The 16,662-nt window shown below is 39.4% G+C and overlaps 1 pseudogene; it reads right to left on the bottom strand.

The window, feature by feature from the left end:
* Positions 1–15,672: 15,672 nt before the first annotated feature.
* LOC133756583 (cyclic AMP-dependent transcription factor ATF-4-like) overlaps positions 15,673–16,662 on the bottom strand; it is a 190,826-nt pseudogene continuing 189,836 nt past the window's right edge.

Raw genomic sequence — 16,662 nt, forward strand, 5'->3', positions numbered from 1 at the left:
CAGTATGTAATTAGTAAAGACCTCATCAGTTTGTGCCCACACAGAAACGCAAAGTATAAAAATACTGTTTCAGTACTAGTTATAGCATCACTTCGCTTTAGACGACACATTAGGGACAGATCCCACATGGGGTGTAAGTACACAGTGACTCCTGTTGCTGATTTAACAATTTGACACTCCTGTTCATGGCGTCAGTAATCTCCCTAGGCTCTAGTCATGAGTTGCCAGGGCTATGGAAGCCTTTAGAGTTCGCTGACTTTGATCTTATTCCGATAGGGTCATAGTCAAAGTGGAAGTTCTCTCCTCCCTTCAGAGAAAGGTACCTCCTTCTTTGATGGCCCCGTTCTTTCCACTGGGCTCTCACTCACAGAGATCTTTCATTTAGGTCTTCTTCTTTTTTTCTTTTCCATGGTATCTTGGCTTTCCATGCCTACAATACTCTCATGGGCTCTTCAGCCAGATCCGAATGCCTTAAGGGCTGATTCTGAGGCCAGAGTGTTGTTTAGGACGTCTGCCATTCTATGAGTCTGCTGTGTATCCCACTTCCCATGTTGGATCTTTCTCTCCCTGTTTGATTCTATCAGTTAGTATTAGCAGATACTTGTCTTGTTTGTGTGATCTCTTTGACTCTTAGACCTATCAGAGCTATCAATTGTGAGCTGAAATTGATCACTTGGACTAGTGCGATGGCATTGGTACATGCCATCTTGATGGGATTGTGTTGGAATCCCCTGGCACATTTCTAACTCCACCATTTGTGGCCAGTCCGATTGAGCATGTTCCAAATTGTTCATCTCCTCCCTCTCTTTTTCCACTCTTAGATTTAACAGGGATCACTTTTCAGTTAAAATTTAAACACCTAAGAATAATTGTGTGTTAATTATTGAGTTCAACCAATAGTACTAGAACAACAACAACAACAACAAATACTAAAAAGGATAAAGTATTACATTGTACATCTAAAGTCAGGACAGGAGCTGATCAGTTCATTGTTGCTTATAGTGTCCATTTCACTTCAACAGGTTTCCCCTTTGGCACTCAGTTGTCACCGATCAGGGAAAACAAATGATATTTTCCTCTTTGGGACTGGCTTAATTCACTCAGCATGATGTTTTCCAGACTTAAAACTGTATATATATGAAACATGAAATTTATTCCCTTATATAAATAAAAATTGAACTGCTAAGATAACCATATAATTTTAATAAAACATATAGTAAAAATTAAAAAAAAAAGAATGTTGCTGCCAGTGCCGTGGCTCAATAGGCTAATCCTCCACCTGTGGCGCCAGCACACCTGGTTCTAGTCCCGGTCGGGGTGCCGGATTTTGTCCCGGTTGCCCCTCTTCCAGGCCAGCTCTCTGTTGTGGCCCAGGAGTGCAGTGGAGGATGGCCCAAGTGCCTGGGCCCTGCACCTGCATGGGAGACCAGGAGAAGCACCTGGCTCCTGCCTTGGATCAGTGCGGTACGCCAGCCGCAGCACGCTGGCCGCGGCAGCCATTGGAGGGTGAATCAATGGAAAAGGAAGACCTTTCTCTCTCTCTCTCTCACTGTCCACTCTGCCTGTCAAAAAAAAAAAAGGAGTAAAACAGACTTCTTGTGAATTTAGTGTTGTTTTTAGCCCTTGCTTATACTCCTATGGAACTATGATCTTTCTATGTTTTATTTGTTGAATATTATGGTTAGTGGTGCGTTAAGCCTGTGATTATAAAGTAAATTGAAATTACATTTTTGCAAAAAGTAAAGAAAAAAAGAAAAGAAGGCAGAAGGGAATTGAGAGAGGGAGAGGGCAGGAGGAAATTATGGTTAACTTCTTAGTATTATATGCATGAAATACACAAAATTTATTCCTTTTATATTGATAACAATTTTTTAAAAGATCCAAGATTAATCAAATTAAATATTAACATATAAATAAATAAATGCTGACTTATCTATTTCTTCTCTCAATTCTTTTATTTTTGTGTCATTTTTGTTGTACCATTTAGGATTGCCGTATGTTCATGTGGACCTCTGGTCAATTTCTTCGTATTAAAATCTACTTTGAGTTATTACTATAGCCACTTACTTTTCATTGGATTGATAATTGCATCATTTATCCACTGCACACCCTGGCCACAGCAGAGAGCTGGCCTGGAAGAGGGGCAACCGGGACAGAATCCGGCACCCTGACCAGGACTAGAACGAGGTGTGCCGGTTCCTTGGGAAAGAGTTTCCGATATCTGGCTCATGTGGGTATATCATTCGCCTGCTAACTACCTCAAATTATGTTCAGTTGTGCGAAATTACTTCCCTTTTAAATCAAAAAAAGAAAGAAAGAAAGAGAGACTTACCACACCTAACCTGGGAGTGTCATCTTTGACACACCCTCAACCCTGAGGAACCAAACACAGCTCTCAGTCCACACTCATCTCAAGCCTCTAAGGCTCCACTGAAAGCAGACAGTCCACTTAATATAGAGCCATAGTGTAACAAGAAAAAAACACCACAGTGAAGAAACCAAATATCTCCAACATGCCAACAACAAACGCAAAAACCGAGGTAACAAGAACAAGGAAGATATTATGACGCCCCCAAATGAAAAAGACACCCCAATTCAAGATTATGAAGATGATGAGATTGAAGCAATGCAAGAAGTGGATCTCAAAAAATTGATAAGAACATTAAGAAGTTCTCAGAAACAAATTCTTGAACTACAGAAATCCTTCATGGACAAGATAGAAAATCTCTCTCGTGAAAATGAAATATTAAGGAGGAATCAAAATGAAATGAAACAACTAGTGGAACAAGAAACTGTGATGGTGACGAGAAATCTTAATGAAATGAAGAATTCAATAAATCAAATGACAAACACATTAGAGAGCCTTAAAAAGAGAATGGGTGAAGCAGAAGAGAGAATATCGGAATTAGAAGACAGAGAACAGGAAAGGAAACAGGCAAACCAAAGAAAAGAAGAAGAAATTAGAAATCTAAAAAATATTGTCGGGAATCTACAGGATACTATTAAAAAACCCAACATTCGGGTTCTAGGAGTTCCTGAAGGCATGGAGAGGGAGAAAGGATTAGAAGGCATTTTCAGTGAGATACTAGCAGAAAATTTCCCAGGTTTGGAGAAGGACAGAGGCACCTTAGTACAGGAAGCTTATAGAACCCCTAATAAACATGACCAAAAGAGATCCTCACCACGACATGTTGTAATCAAACTCACCACAGTGAAACAGAAAGAAAAGATCCTAAAATGTGCAAGAGAGAAACGTCAGATTACTCTTAGAGGATCTCCAATTAAACTCACAGCAGACTTCTCATCAGAAACCCTACAAGCTAGAAGGGAATGGCAAGACATAGCCCAGGTACTAAGAGAGAAAAACTGCCAGCCCAGAATATTATATCCTGCAAAGCTCTCATTTGTGAATGAAGGTGAAATAAAGACCTTTCACAGCAAACAGAAATTGAAAGAATTTGTCGCCACTCGTCCAGCCCTGCAAAAGATGCTTAAAGATGTGTTACACACAGAAACACAGAAACATGGTCATCAATATGAAAGAAGGTAAAGGAAGGAAACCTCATAGCAAAAGATCACAGGAAGCTCAATTTCTCTTTGACATAGAATTAAACTCTGATGCTCTGTTAAAGCAATGTGTTAAAGTAATCTATTATGTTCTCTTGATGTCTGTTAAATTCTAATTGTTCAAAAACAGCTGAATTTTTATTAAGAGCTATGGGTTATTTAAATATGTGCTTATTTTCAAAGATTTGAATAATCACCTGGTAACAATGATCAAATTTGGTCTATGTTATGTCATGATTGTAAGGAATTTATTTCAACCAGATATTTTGGATTTTGAGCCTTCTTGGCATTCTTGACAGGCATTCAAAAAATCAAAGTTTCAAACAATCTGGTCGCTAAAATTTCCAGTAAATCCTTGACTTTGGTTTTTCCAGTTTGGGCCCAACTGAAAAAATTGAAGGACCTATGTCTCTAATCTTATAGAGACACCAACTAACCAGGCTATTTGGATTATATTAGAAGGACTGTCAAGATGTGACATGGTACTAAACTTTAAGTTTGTATAATGGAAAATGCTATTAATACAAATGTTTGAGAATTAAAAAAAAGTCTAATGATCTTGTGTTACTAGACATGATAGTTATCTTAATGAGAAAGCCCCAGAGGCCTAAAGGGTTAAATACTTGTAAAATCCTACAGGTACTTTCAAAAATACTGTGAAGTAAGCAAGTGCCTCTCGTTGGTTGATGAGTTTATAATTTTAAACATGGCAACTTAAAGTCTTTTGTCATCCACAGTTATATATGATTTGCTGCTCATAAAACTAAAGCGTTGTTGGTTCTGTGTTTAGCTGTCCTCCTATAGGTTCCTACGGACGTTTTCCAGCCACTTCTATTGTATTCAGTACTTTGGGATGGCTCTGTAAACAGATGAAGCCAATAATGTATTAACAGTACCAACTGAGAGAAAGTATGGTTAACTGAGGTTACTAAAAACAAAAAGCAATTCAAATCAATTGGCAATCTACAAAAAGAGTTAAAGATTTTAAAAGCTAGTATTAAAATTGCTATATTGGTCTATTATGCTATGTTATATGTGTGTACATATTGTATGTCCACATGGGGAAATTTTATTAAGAGTTTTATTTTAAATGGCTGATAGATAAGATTGTCCATAAATTTAAGCTGCTAAAATCAATCAAAGATACATTTTAATTTGTGGGACCTGAATCTGTGTATCATATGTTTTAGACTTGTTGGTAGAAAGAAACTAAAAACATTTTATATGGTTGTGCTTAAGTTTACTGGTTAAACAAACTACACCATGTTAGATATTTAAGAGGTGTTTCCAAATACATGATTCTTAAAATTTATAGAAGGCATTGGACCTTCTGGTAAATGTTTTCTTAAGTTTTTATCTAATGGTTGAAATGGTTTGCTAAGTATTCATGTAATATTGCTATTGTCAGCAAGCGATCTAGGACTTGCTCCCTCATTTCTCTATTCTAAGCCCAACTTGTTCTTTCATTTCTCTATTCTCCTCAATTTAGGAAACTAATTCTATTATGAAGGAATCTGCAAGACGCACAATTTAATCTTTAGACCTTATAAAAGAGATGGCTAACATTTTTCTGTAATAGCATAGCCAAAATAGGAACTTAAATTATAATCTCATAGCTAGATTTACTTCGCCATCAGCGAAGTAAGCAGTAAGTAGAAAAAACCTCCCTTTCAGACCAAAGGGAAAGAAAGTTTTAAAGTGAGAATATAATTTTCCTCATGGGCATTGTCTACCTTAGAAAAACTACTACAGAACGTGCCTGTGACTATAGACTTGTAGTTCAGGCCACCGAAGATTAGAGATGGGACTTGGGCACTCCCTTGACTTGCATCCTCTGGTCTGCTTGAACACAAACCAGGAGGAAAAGAAAGCTAGGCATCAGAAGCAATGGGTGGCAGGCCTATTAATGGCTGATCTGTACAGTGATCTGCCCTCAAGGAGACCCAACAGGCCAGTCCACTGCAGTGGCTTTCAAAATGGTAATCCTGGGCTTCAGCAGAAGTCAGCTTGTGAAGAGCCCTGGCAGCTCTGCCAAGAGTTGGATCACTGGAAATGGACCTGCCCTGGAGTCGAAGGATGCCCAGGTTAGAGCCACAGATCTTATTGGCTCTAAGCTGAAAAGCCCTTCACTCAGCCCAACTTCCAAAGTGACCACTGCAGCTGAGGGGATGGTTAAGTAGGGTCAGCAACATTGCAGGCAGAACTGTAAATTGCTTGTTAGAGATGCCCCCTGCCTTTACCTGGCCAGCTCTCCTCCAGGCCAGCCAAGTAATGAAAGTCAACAGAGTGTCTCCCCCTAGGAGGTTCACACCTCCCTTAGGATATACCCCATGTGAAGAGATAGATAGGTCTGGGACTCTGAACTTACAAGGCCTAAAGCCCACCAGATTATTATCAAGCCCCTTCTATCAGGTTCTATTTGCCTCTCAATCAGAAAACTTAATTGTAGCTTAGACAGCACCTTTCTTAGCTCCTCTAATAATGACTCTGTCCTTTGTTCTTGACCCTGTCTAGCGTACTTGGGCCTCATTCCTTTGTAATCATAACCTCTACTCTACCACCAATGGCTCTACTCCAAACCTGTGTGTACTGATGGTCTTCTTCCCCACTTAATGCTGTATAATTGTTCAAACCTGGTAAATGCCACTCTTAGGATCATTGGTTACTATCCTCACTCTGTCTTTTATGACCTTGTCTATATATGAGCAGAGTCGGCAAACTTGGAAGTCTTCCACAGCCTTGGCAACTCATGATGAGAGCCTAGGGTGGTTACTGGCACCATAAACTAGAGTGTCAATTTGTTGGGTCAACAACAGGAGCCACTGTGCACTTGCTCCTCATGTGGGATCTCTGTCCTTAATGTGCTGTACATTTTGATTTAATGCTATAACTAGTACTCAAACAGTATGTTTCACTTTGTGTTTCTATGTGGGTGCAAACTGTTGAAATCTTTATACTTAATTGATCTTCTGTATATAAAGAGAATTGAAAATGAATCTTGGGACTGGCTTAATTCACTCAGCATGATGATAGGTCTAAGAGTCAAAGGGATCACACAAACAAGACTAGTGTCTGCTAATACTAACTGATAGAATCAAACAGGGAGAGAAAGATCCAACATGGGAAGTGGGATACACAGCAGACTCATAGAATGGCAGACGTCCTAAACAACACTCTGGCCTCAGAATCAGCCCTTAAGGCATTCAGACCTGGCTGAAGAGCCCATGAGAGTATTGTAGGCATGGAAAGCCAAGATACCATGGAAAAGAAAAAAAAAAAAGAGGAAGACCTAAATGAAAGATCTCTGTGAGTGAGAGCCCAGTGGAAAGAACGGGGCCATCAAAGAAGGAGGTACCTTTCTCTGAAGGGAGGAGAGAACTTCCACTTTGACTATGACCCTATCGGAATAAGATCAAAGTCAGCGAACTCTAAAGGCTTCCATAGCCCTGGCAACTCATGACTAGAGCCTAGGGAGATTGCTGACACCATGAACAGGAGTGTCAAATTGTTAAGTCAACAACAGGAGTCACTGTGTACTTACTTCTCATGTGGGATCTGTCCTTAATGTGTTGTCTAATGTGCAGTGATGCTATAACTAGTACTGAAACAGTATTTTTACACTTTGTGTTTCTGCGTGGGTACAAACTGTTGAGATCTTTACTAATTATATACTGAATCGATCTTCTGTATATAAAGATAATTGGAAATGAAAAAAAAAAAAACCTGGTGTTAAATTGGAAATGGCATAGAAAATTAATTAATTAAAAAATATATATTATGTAAGATCTCTGTCTTTAATGTGCTGTACACTCTTATTTAATGCTATAACTAGTCCTCCAACAGTATTTTTTTTTCACTTTGTGTTGCTATATGGGGGCAAACTGTTGAAATCTTTAAATAATATATACTAAACTGATCTTCTGTATATAAAGAGAATTGAAAATGAATCGTGATGTGATTGGAAGGGGATAGGGATTGGTAAAGGGGAGGGTTGTGGTTGGGAGGGAAGTTTTGGGAGGGGGAAGCCATTATAAACCATAAGCTGTACTTTGGAAATTTATATTCATTAAATAAAAGTTTAATAAAAAAGCCGGCGCCGTGGCTCAACAGGCTAATCCTCCACCTTGCGGCACCGGCACACCGGGCTCTAGTCCCGGTCGGGGCACCGATCCTGTCCCGGTTGCCCCTCTTCCAGGCCAGCTCTCTGCTGTGGCCAGGGAGTGCAGTGGAGGATGGCCCAAGTCCTTGGGCCCTGCACCCTATGGGAGACCAGGATAAGCACCTGGCTCCTGCCATCGGAACAGTGCGGTGCGCCGGCCGCAGCGCGCTACCGCGGCGGCCATTGGAGGGTGAACCAACGGCAAAAGGAAGACCTTTCTCCCTGTCTCTCTCTCACTGCCCACTCTGCCTGTCAAAAAAAAAAAAAAAAAGGTAAAGGAGAAGTCACTGTTAAAAAAAAAATACTAATATACAGTGCTGGCCCCTGCATTATTCTTCTAAACTGATGATCTTCCCCAACTCCACTGGACATATTTAAGGTGATTCAATTTGTGGTGTTCAATACAACTCTGAAAAGCAACTCCTTGGGGGTTTGTTTGCAATAGGAACTCATAGTTCTCTGCATGTTCAAAAATGTGCACTGCTTGCAAACCTTGTTCAAACCTACCAATGTCTTTCAATGCATATTTTACCTACACTCACTGCTGTATGGAGCAACATGAGAAAATGCATTCAAATATACAAAAAAGTTCATCAAAAATTGAGTTACATCCAGTTAAGAAATGGGCAAAGGACTTTAACAGGTATTTTCAAGAGAGAAAACTCAAATGGACAACAGACACATGAGAAAATGCTCAAGATCACTAGCCACCAGGGAAACACAAATCAAAACCACAATGAGGGGGCCAGCGCTGTGGAGTAGCAGGTAAAGATGCCGCCTGTAGAGCTGGAATCCCATGTGGGCGCTGGTTCAAGTCCCAGCTGCTCCACTTCCAATCCAGCTCTCCACAATGGCCTGAGAAAGCAGTACAAGATGGCCCAAGTTCTTGGGTCCCTGCCCCTATGTGGGAGACCCAGAAGAAGCTCCTGGCTCCTAGCTTCAGATTGGCATAGCTACAGTCATTGTGGCCAATTGGGGAGTGAACCAACAGATGGAAGCCCTCTCTCTCTCTCTGTCTCTCTCTGCCTCTCCTTCTCTGTCTGTGTAACTCTTTCAAGTAAATAAATCTTTAAAAAAAAAACACAATGAGTTTTCATCTACTCCAGTTAGAATGGCTGTCATACAGAAATCAACAAATGACAAATGCTGGTGAGGATGTGGGATAAAAGGTACCCTAATCCACAGTGGATGGGATTGTAAACTGGCGCATTCACTGTGGAAGATAGTATGGAGATACCTCCTAAATCTGAATATAGACCTACCATATTATCCAGCCATCCCACTCCTGGGAATTTACACATACCAAAAGAAATCAGCATAAGAATGCCATGATAATTGCAGTACAATTCACAATAGAAAAGATATGGAATCAACCCCGATATCCATCAACTGTTGACTGGATAAAGAAATTATGGTATATATACACTATGGAATAATACTCAATTTTTAAAAAAGAGTGAAATCTTGTCTTTTGCAACAAAATGGATGCAACTGAAAATGATTATACTTAGATATAACAGGTAGGATAATTATTCCTAATTAATAGCTGAAGATACGGATACTCAAGGCACTTAGGAACTTTCACAAGTGACTCAAGCACTCTTAGAGCCAGAGTTCAGAGATTCTCTCCTATTTTATTCTGTCAACGTGCAGAATAAAATTTTTGAAAAATTTTAAAGTTGAATTCAAACACAAAATTGGGACTATGGATTAAACAGTTGAATCATCTGAATAGCAATCTGAATCTGAATAAGTACCCGTATTCAAAATCATTTTTCAACTTTTCCTTGCACTATTTCCTCTTTTGATATACCATACAAACACATTTTAATAATATTTTTATTTTGCAGTCAACACATTTATAAGCCGTCTTTGAGAGAATAAGACATAAAACATCAAGGGGTTCTGCAACCTGCAAGATTAAATGCCTGGTAGCAGCTTTCATCCCACTCAGCTTGAACCTGTCTGTGCCGACTGAGCTAGCAGACTGTTTAAAGTTCCTGTGGCTTGGGCAAAAGCCAGCCTTTACAGACACAGTTTCATAGAAGACAGACTTTTTCCCCTTACGACTGGCCAAGTTCTAAATCCTTCTATGGTTGAGTCTGATTAGAAAGGTAACACCAGGGGAAGGTGGAATGGAGTGTGTTTTCATTTGTTGAGGAGTTGTGTCTTATTTTAAAAATAATAAAGAGAAATATATCAGCTGAAAAAAGGCACAGATATTTTCAATTTACATAGGAAGCTAAAAGACTAGTTACCGGCCGGCGCCGTGGCTCACTAGGCTAATCCTCTGCCTTGCGGCGCCGGCACACCAGGTTCTAGTCCCGGTCGGGGCACCGATCCTGTCCCGGTTGCCCCTCTTCCAGGCCAGCTCTCTGCTGTGGCCAGGGAGTGCAGTGGAGGATGGCCCAAGTGCTTGGGCCCTGCACCCCATGGGAGACCAGGAGAAGCACCTGGCTCTTGCCATCGGATCAGCACGGTGCGCCGGCCGCAGCGCGCCTACAGCGGCGGCCATTGGAGGGTGAACCAACGGCAAAAGGAAGACCTTTCTCTCTCTGTCTCTCTCACTGTCCACTCTGCCTGTCAAAAATTAAAAAAAAAAAAAAAAAAGAAAAAAGACTAGTTACCCTTAAGGCACTGGTTTTGTCTCTGCGCTCACAGCTGTCTGGACATAAAAAAAAAAAAATAAAAAAAAAATAAGCCAGCCACCACCTTACCAATCCCCTGCCACTGCCGCTTCCCTTGGCGGGCTCTGAAGGGGCGATTCATTTCATTCACTCACGCAGTCACCCATTCACTCACCCACCCTTTCATTTTTCACTCAGGCCTGCAATAAACCATGTTATTGTTCTAAAATTACAAATTTAGCTGTCTAGCTCTATCTTGCTGCGTTCTGTAATCATTTAACCCCCTAACTACTGTGTTCCTTTTTTAAACCAGAAGATCTAAAATAGGACACCACTATAAAGATATTTGGTGGGCACTTTATCTTTTTGAAAAGAGATGTGTGTGCAATATATTGTTATTTGAAAAATGTTGATGAAAATATTTATAATTATTTAATGCTAGAATAATGTATCAGTTGTTTTTGTGGAAATAAACAAAAATCACCAGTAATTACAACAGGTATTCTTAATGTAAGGTTCTTATATACATCTTCCAAAGAGATTTGAGGGGCTTATGAAGATTCAGAAACTATATGAAAACTATATATATATATATATATGTATATATATATATGTATATATATAATGTATATACATATCACTGTAATAGCTGTGTAATAGTAAACATTTGATTTTTTTAAAAGTGGTTATTTACTTATTTGAAAGGCAGAAACACAGAGAGAGGGAGAAACACACACACACACACACACAGATCTTGCATCTGTTGGTTCACACCCAAATTGGCCACAACCCCCAGGTCTGGTCAGACTGAAGTCAGGAGCCAGGAATTCCATCCTGGTCTTCCACATGGGTCTGTTGTGGGAGCCCAGTAATTAAGCCATCTTCCTTTGCTTTACCAAGCTTATTAGCATGAAGCTGGAAGTAAAGAAGCTTTTACGCAAACTGGCACTCAGATTTGAGGTGCCAGCACTGCAGGCAGTGGCATTCCCAAGACATTTGATGTTTTATCTGCTTTTATTTAGAAAAATATTTATTAGAAAGATAGAATCTTGGACATAAGGGGAAGGGGAGAGAAAGGATGAAAGAGATCTTGCATCCACAGATTCACTCCACAAATGGCTGCAATGGCTTGACTAATCACTGCTGCCTCTAGTGTGTAGTCTAGCATAGAGCTTGGACCAGAACCTAGGCACTTCAGTGTGGAATACAGCTCTGCAAGCAGCATCTTAATCACTGTGCCTAGCACATCTCTCTAAATGGCTCCTCTAAAAGGTTATTTAACAAGCACAATCTATAGATGCGGAGGAAAAAGAATTTGGAATCATTTTAGATTTCGGGCATGATGAATTATTTGGGTAAAATATATTTAAAGCCTATGTTGTTCTCTGTTACTTTAGCATAACTAAACTTTTTCACTCTTTCGTTTTTTGGGGGGGCGCAGGGGAAATAACTCACTAACTCTGCCTTCTACTTAACTAAGCCATGTACAGTGTATAATATTAAGCTCCACTGTATATTCTTCCATGTATCTTCTTTTACTACCGCAACCTCAGGTCAGTTATTCATTCTCTGAAAAATCAGGATCAATATTTTATTAACGCACTATAATTAATCAAAGGAGAGCCACATTGCTATCGTTGCTTTCCTGAATGCTTGCATAAACAAGCTACTTTACATTTTGAGCATTCTTAGTCTGAAAATATATATCATAAATATTCCAAATTCATGGAAAATATAAATCTTAAAAGTTCCAAATTCATGAACTTTCTGAGCACCAACATGATGTCACAAGTGGAAAATTCACACTGACCTCATGTGAGGGATCAGAGACCAAATGGAAGGGACTAAGAATATTGTATATAAAGTTGCCTTCAGGTTAGATGTATAAGAAATATTGAAACACACATAAATTCCATGTTTAGACTTGGATCCCATCTACTATATATATATATATATATATATATGCTTTTAAGTTGTCCAAAACCCCAAATAATATGAAATCCTAAAGACTTCTGGATTCAAGCTTTTACTCAACCTGTAGCATGATTCAAAACTGCTGATTTATTTCAAAAGCCACATATTCAACTCGTAGGGAAACAGTATATTATTTTGGTCAACATTTAATAATTTTTAAGTGATAAACAGAAATAAATTATTTATACTTTATTAGTGAACTTCATCATATTATTTATTGCTTTTAAATTTTAGAGTCCTGGTTAGCTTTCTTTAGGGGTTTACATTTCTCTGCTAGGATTTCCTAATCTACTCACTCATTATGGCCATTTCTAGTTTATGAAAAATATGCTATTGATTTTGGGAGTCTCTGAGACATTGTGGAACTTAAATTCATAAAGAAAGGGAGCTATGATTATCTAAAATATGTAATTGCCGTAATCATCATGTATTTGTAATCTAAGAAAACATAAGGGGAATTTAAAACATTTGTTATTTAAATACTTCCTTAATAATCCTTGCTGCACACATTCTATTGAATAGTAGAATGTGTGCAACACATTATTCCTCTGAAATTTAAGCTATGAGGAAATATGAAGCACACAAAATTATTCATGTTTTAGAGTTACTAAAACACCAGCATTCTGCTCAAAGGTGGTAACTCACACTAATAATACAGATCACCTGGAAAGGAGAAGATAGGTAAAATCATATTCTTGTTTTTTAAAACTATGGATATTCTTTCCTTCTCTGAGTCTCCCCTTTTATCTTCGGATGGAAGAGTAAAAAAAAAAGAATGGAGTCTACAGGGAATACCACAAGATTCATTAATGAATTTTATAAAGGATTTGTGTAAATGCTTTTAGATTTTTATGAGGGGAATAGTATTGACTTGTGTTCCATCCTATGCCTAATAATGTGAGGTGATTTCTTGGTTATGTTGCTAAAGGAATTGGAAAATCCAAAACTTTTCATGGAAAATAAGGTTTCTTTATGAGGCAAAGGTTGGCTTTGTTTTCAAATATGCTTCCTTCAAACTCACTGGTGTATGAGCTAATGCAATAATAACAGGGCAAGAAATTTGAAAAGTAGTAACAAGTTTGAATACAGAAAGTGTGACTCAGACTTCAAGAGATTCATTGCTTTCCAGTATGCCTAATATCTTGTCTTCTTGCAAGAAAGAATAATTGTATACATGATAAAATCCGGAGTAGATGTCGAATGTGAATAAATTTAATCAGGTAAATGCAACTATAATTATAACACTGAATTCATGTGAATTTCTTGATATTTTAACTACATCAATAATGATTTTTTTGAATCCTCTTAAATCTTTTCCCTGAGAACCCTTCCATAAAACATCTCACATACTGTGAAAACACTTCTGGGGAAACAGTACTTTTGATACTAGATTCACTCTCATAAATGGAAGGTTCACAAATGCATGGAAATGTTCCCTGAAATAAGAGCTAATATATGAAGAAGTCTAATGGAGAATGACTTTTGGACATGAGATGATACAGAGAGACAGTCTTTTTTTTGTTTTGTTTTGTTTTGCCAAATGTAATATTTCCTGATTTAACAGTTGTCTTTATTTTACACTTGTTTGTCTTCTATATATGAGGTGAGAATTAAAACAGTAATTCGTTTGTTGCTTTCATTTACTTATGCAAATTTGAAAAGTAATTTCTGCTCTCAATGCTGTTTGAGTCAGCCATAACACACCAGTGCTTAGATGTTTTTATAGTCAGTCCCTAAGACCTTCCAAACCCAGTGAGTAAATCCTTAATAAATTGTTTGACATTTTCAAGTGCTAAAATAGTTCAAATAGTTTCCTATATCCTGTGCCCCTCCTCATTTTACTTCACATCTGTATTTACCACTAATTAATACCATCTCCTTTTTTATTATTCTTCAAAAATGGAGGATTCAGAAAAATATTTCCAAGAAATATCTGTTACACCATTATATATTTTATCATTACACAGGTTAATTTTGCTGCCAAGGGCTATTTTCCTCTAATATAAGACTATTTAGAGACCTTTTTCAAATAATGGAATTTAAAGTGACGTTTAGTTTATATTTAGAGTAAGGTTGCAGATGTTTGTCTTTTTTAAGCATAAATGTAATTTTTATATCAAATATCAATTATAGTTTTCTTCTGAATTTTTCATACATCTGACTCTAAAGGTCAAATGAAAAATCAAGAAATAAACTTTAATTTTAAATTTCTTCTTTGATTTTTGACATTTTATGAACTTTATCCCACCACCAAACTCATCCCTCTATTTTTGGGCAGTAAAGTACAACACTAGGCACTGGAAAGAAAGTGATTCATGTCACTGATCTTCTCTTTTATTGGTGTATCTACACATGTGCCCACATTGTCGATATCATATTTATTTTAATTTATGGTAGAAAACTTCTATATAATGACTATGCTGCCATTTATTCTTATTTTGCTCATCATTTATTTTCACATGCACAATAACACTTGTTGTATTTGGCTTGTATTCTTTTGTTTACTTTCACTACAAAATCATTTCTTACAACACAGCTTGGGTGTGAGATGCATAAGTACAAGCACTCGTGACTGTCCTAACCAGGGGGCACTTTTCTTCCTCCTTTCCTTGGAGCCTCTTCTATCAGATCCTTCAGATACTGGGTCTCCTTGGCCATGGCATCTATCTTCTCCTTCAAAGCTTTGTTTTTCTTTTTCCAGCTCCTTGCACTCACCAGGAGGGCCTGCTACTCTGCCCTCTTCTTCGGGCAGAACCCAGTGGCTTTGCCTTGTTTTGTTCCATCTTTTCCAGCCTCCTATTCAGTGCCAAACCCTTTATGTTTGCTGCTACCATCTTCTTTCTGGGAGGGTTGTAAGATTTGGGGTGAGCAAAGAACAGGGACACCTGGAGAGAGCAGGCTCACGAATGGATCACCTGGAGCTAGCTGAGTTAGGCTGGGGAAAGCCTGGGTGAAGCCAGGGCTCATAAGATGCTACTGTCAGGCCGCCTTGGTTCAATAGGCTAATCCTCTGCCTGCAGCGCCGGCACACTGGGTTCTAGTCCCCGTCGGGGCGCTGGATTCTGTCCCGGTTGCTCCTTTTCCAGTCCAGCTCTCTGCTGTGGCCCAGGAGTGCAGTGGAGGATGGTCCAAGTGCTTGGGCCCTGCACCCGCATGGGAGACCAGGAGGAAGCACCTGGCTCCTGGCTTCGGATCAGCGCGGTGCGCCGGCTGCAGTGCGCCGGCCGCGGCAGCCATTGGAGGGTGAAACAATGGTAAAGGATGACCTTCCTCTCTGTCTCTCTCTCTCACTGTCCATGCTGCCTGTCAAAAAAAAAAAAAAAACCACAAAAAAAGATGCTACTGTCATCGACTGAGGGCATCGTCCTCTTTTACACAGTGAGGGATCACAGTCATGAAAGCAAGTGAGTCTGGCTGCCAGCTCCTTCAGAAGTGTCACCTTCACTAACCAGCTCCTAACTAAAGGAATCATCCAGAGTGGGAAAGAGGAAGAGGTTGCACCAAGGTAAAGAAAGGAACCAGGTTGGTTTTGCTACACTATTTGTGAGATGGCCAATTGAGTTCACTGTCTGTAGGGGCTCTGTATTAGTCTTCTGGACTAGGAGGCAGAGAGGTCACACTAGTAACCAAAGGCTCCTCTGACATGGTTTACAGGTCATCTATGCCCAACAGAGCATCAAAGTCGGACTGCTTCAGATCCGTTTGCTCTAACATACAATCTATCCCAGAGAATGCATCCCCTTTACCACTGAATCACCAACCAGCCCAACCACAGTCAGTCATTCAAAGGTTCTTTCCTCAGCCCCATTGCTAGAGGACCCACGGGGTGGGAAGTGCTCGGCCAACTCCAGGCAATCATCTAAGAGACCTAGGCCTGCTTCAGCACCCACACCTGACTGATGGAAGGGGACCACCAAGTCCTAGTCAGCACCTCACTGTTGAAGAAGCTCATCTCAGTTATGCTGTGGGGCTTTGCTGGAATTGGGGAACGAGCTTAATTTGAAGACTGTTTGTCTATCGCAACACCGTGACTTAAGCTGTGCCACTTCAGAGACGGGGGCCGCTGCCATTTCTGCAAAGGCCAAGTCCACTTAGGCACTGCTGCGTCCAATACCCCATGGCCCTACAGCTCATGAGGGCATATACATCTACCAATGAGGGGGGAGCAGAGCAGAAATCAACAAAGCTTGTTTATAACAGAAGCCCCAGTAAGTATTTCTTCATCACTATTATGTAATACATATTCCACAAGTCCTCTCTCTCTCTCTCTCTCTCTCTCTCTCTCTCTCACACACACACACATATCTACATTATCAATCTAAAAAATCTTTGATT

Source organism: Lepus europaeus, chromosome 3 (genome assembly GCF_033115175.1).
Source record: "Lepus europaeus isolate LE1 chromosome 3, mLepTim1.pri, whole genome shotgun sequence".
Lineage (NCBI taxonomy): Eukaryota > Metazoa > Chordata > Mammalia > Lagomorpha > Leporidae > Lepus > Lepus europaeus.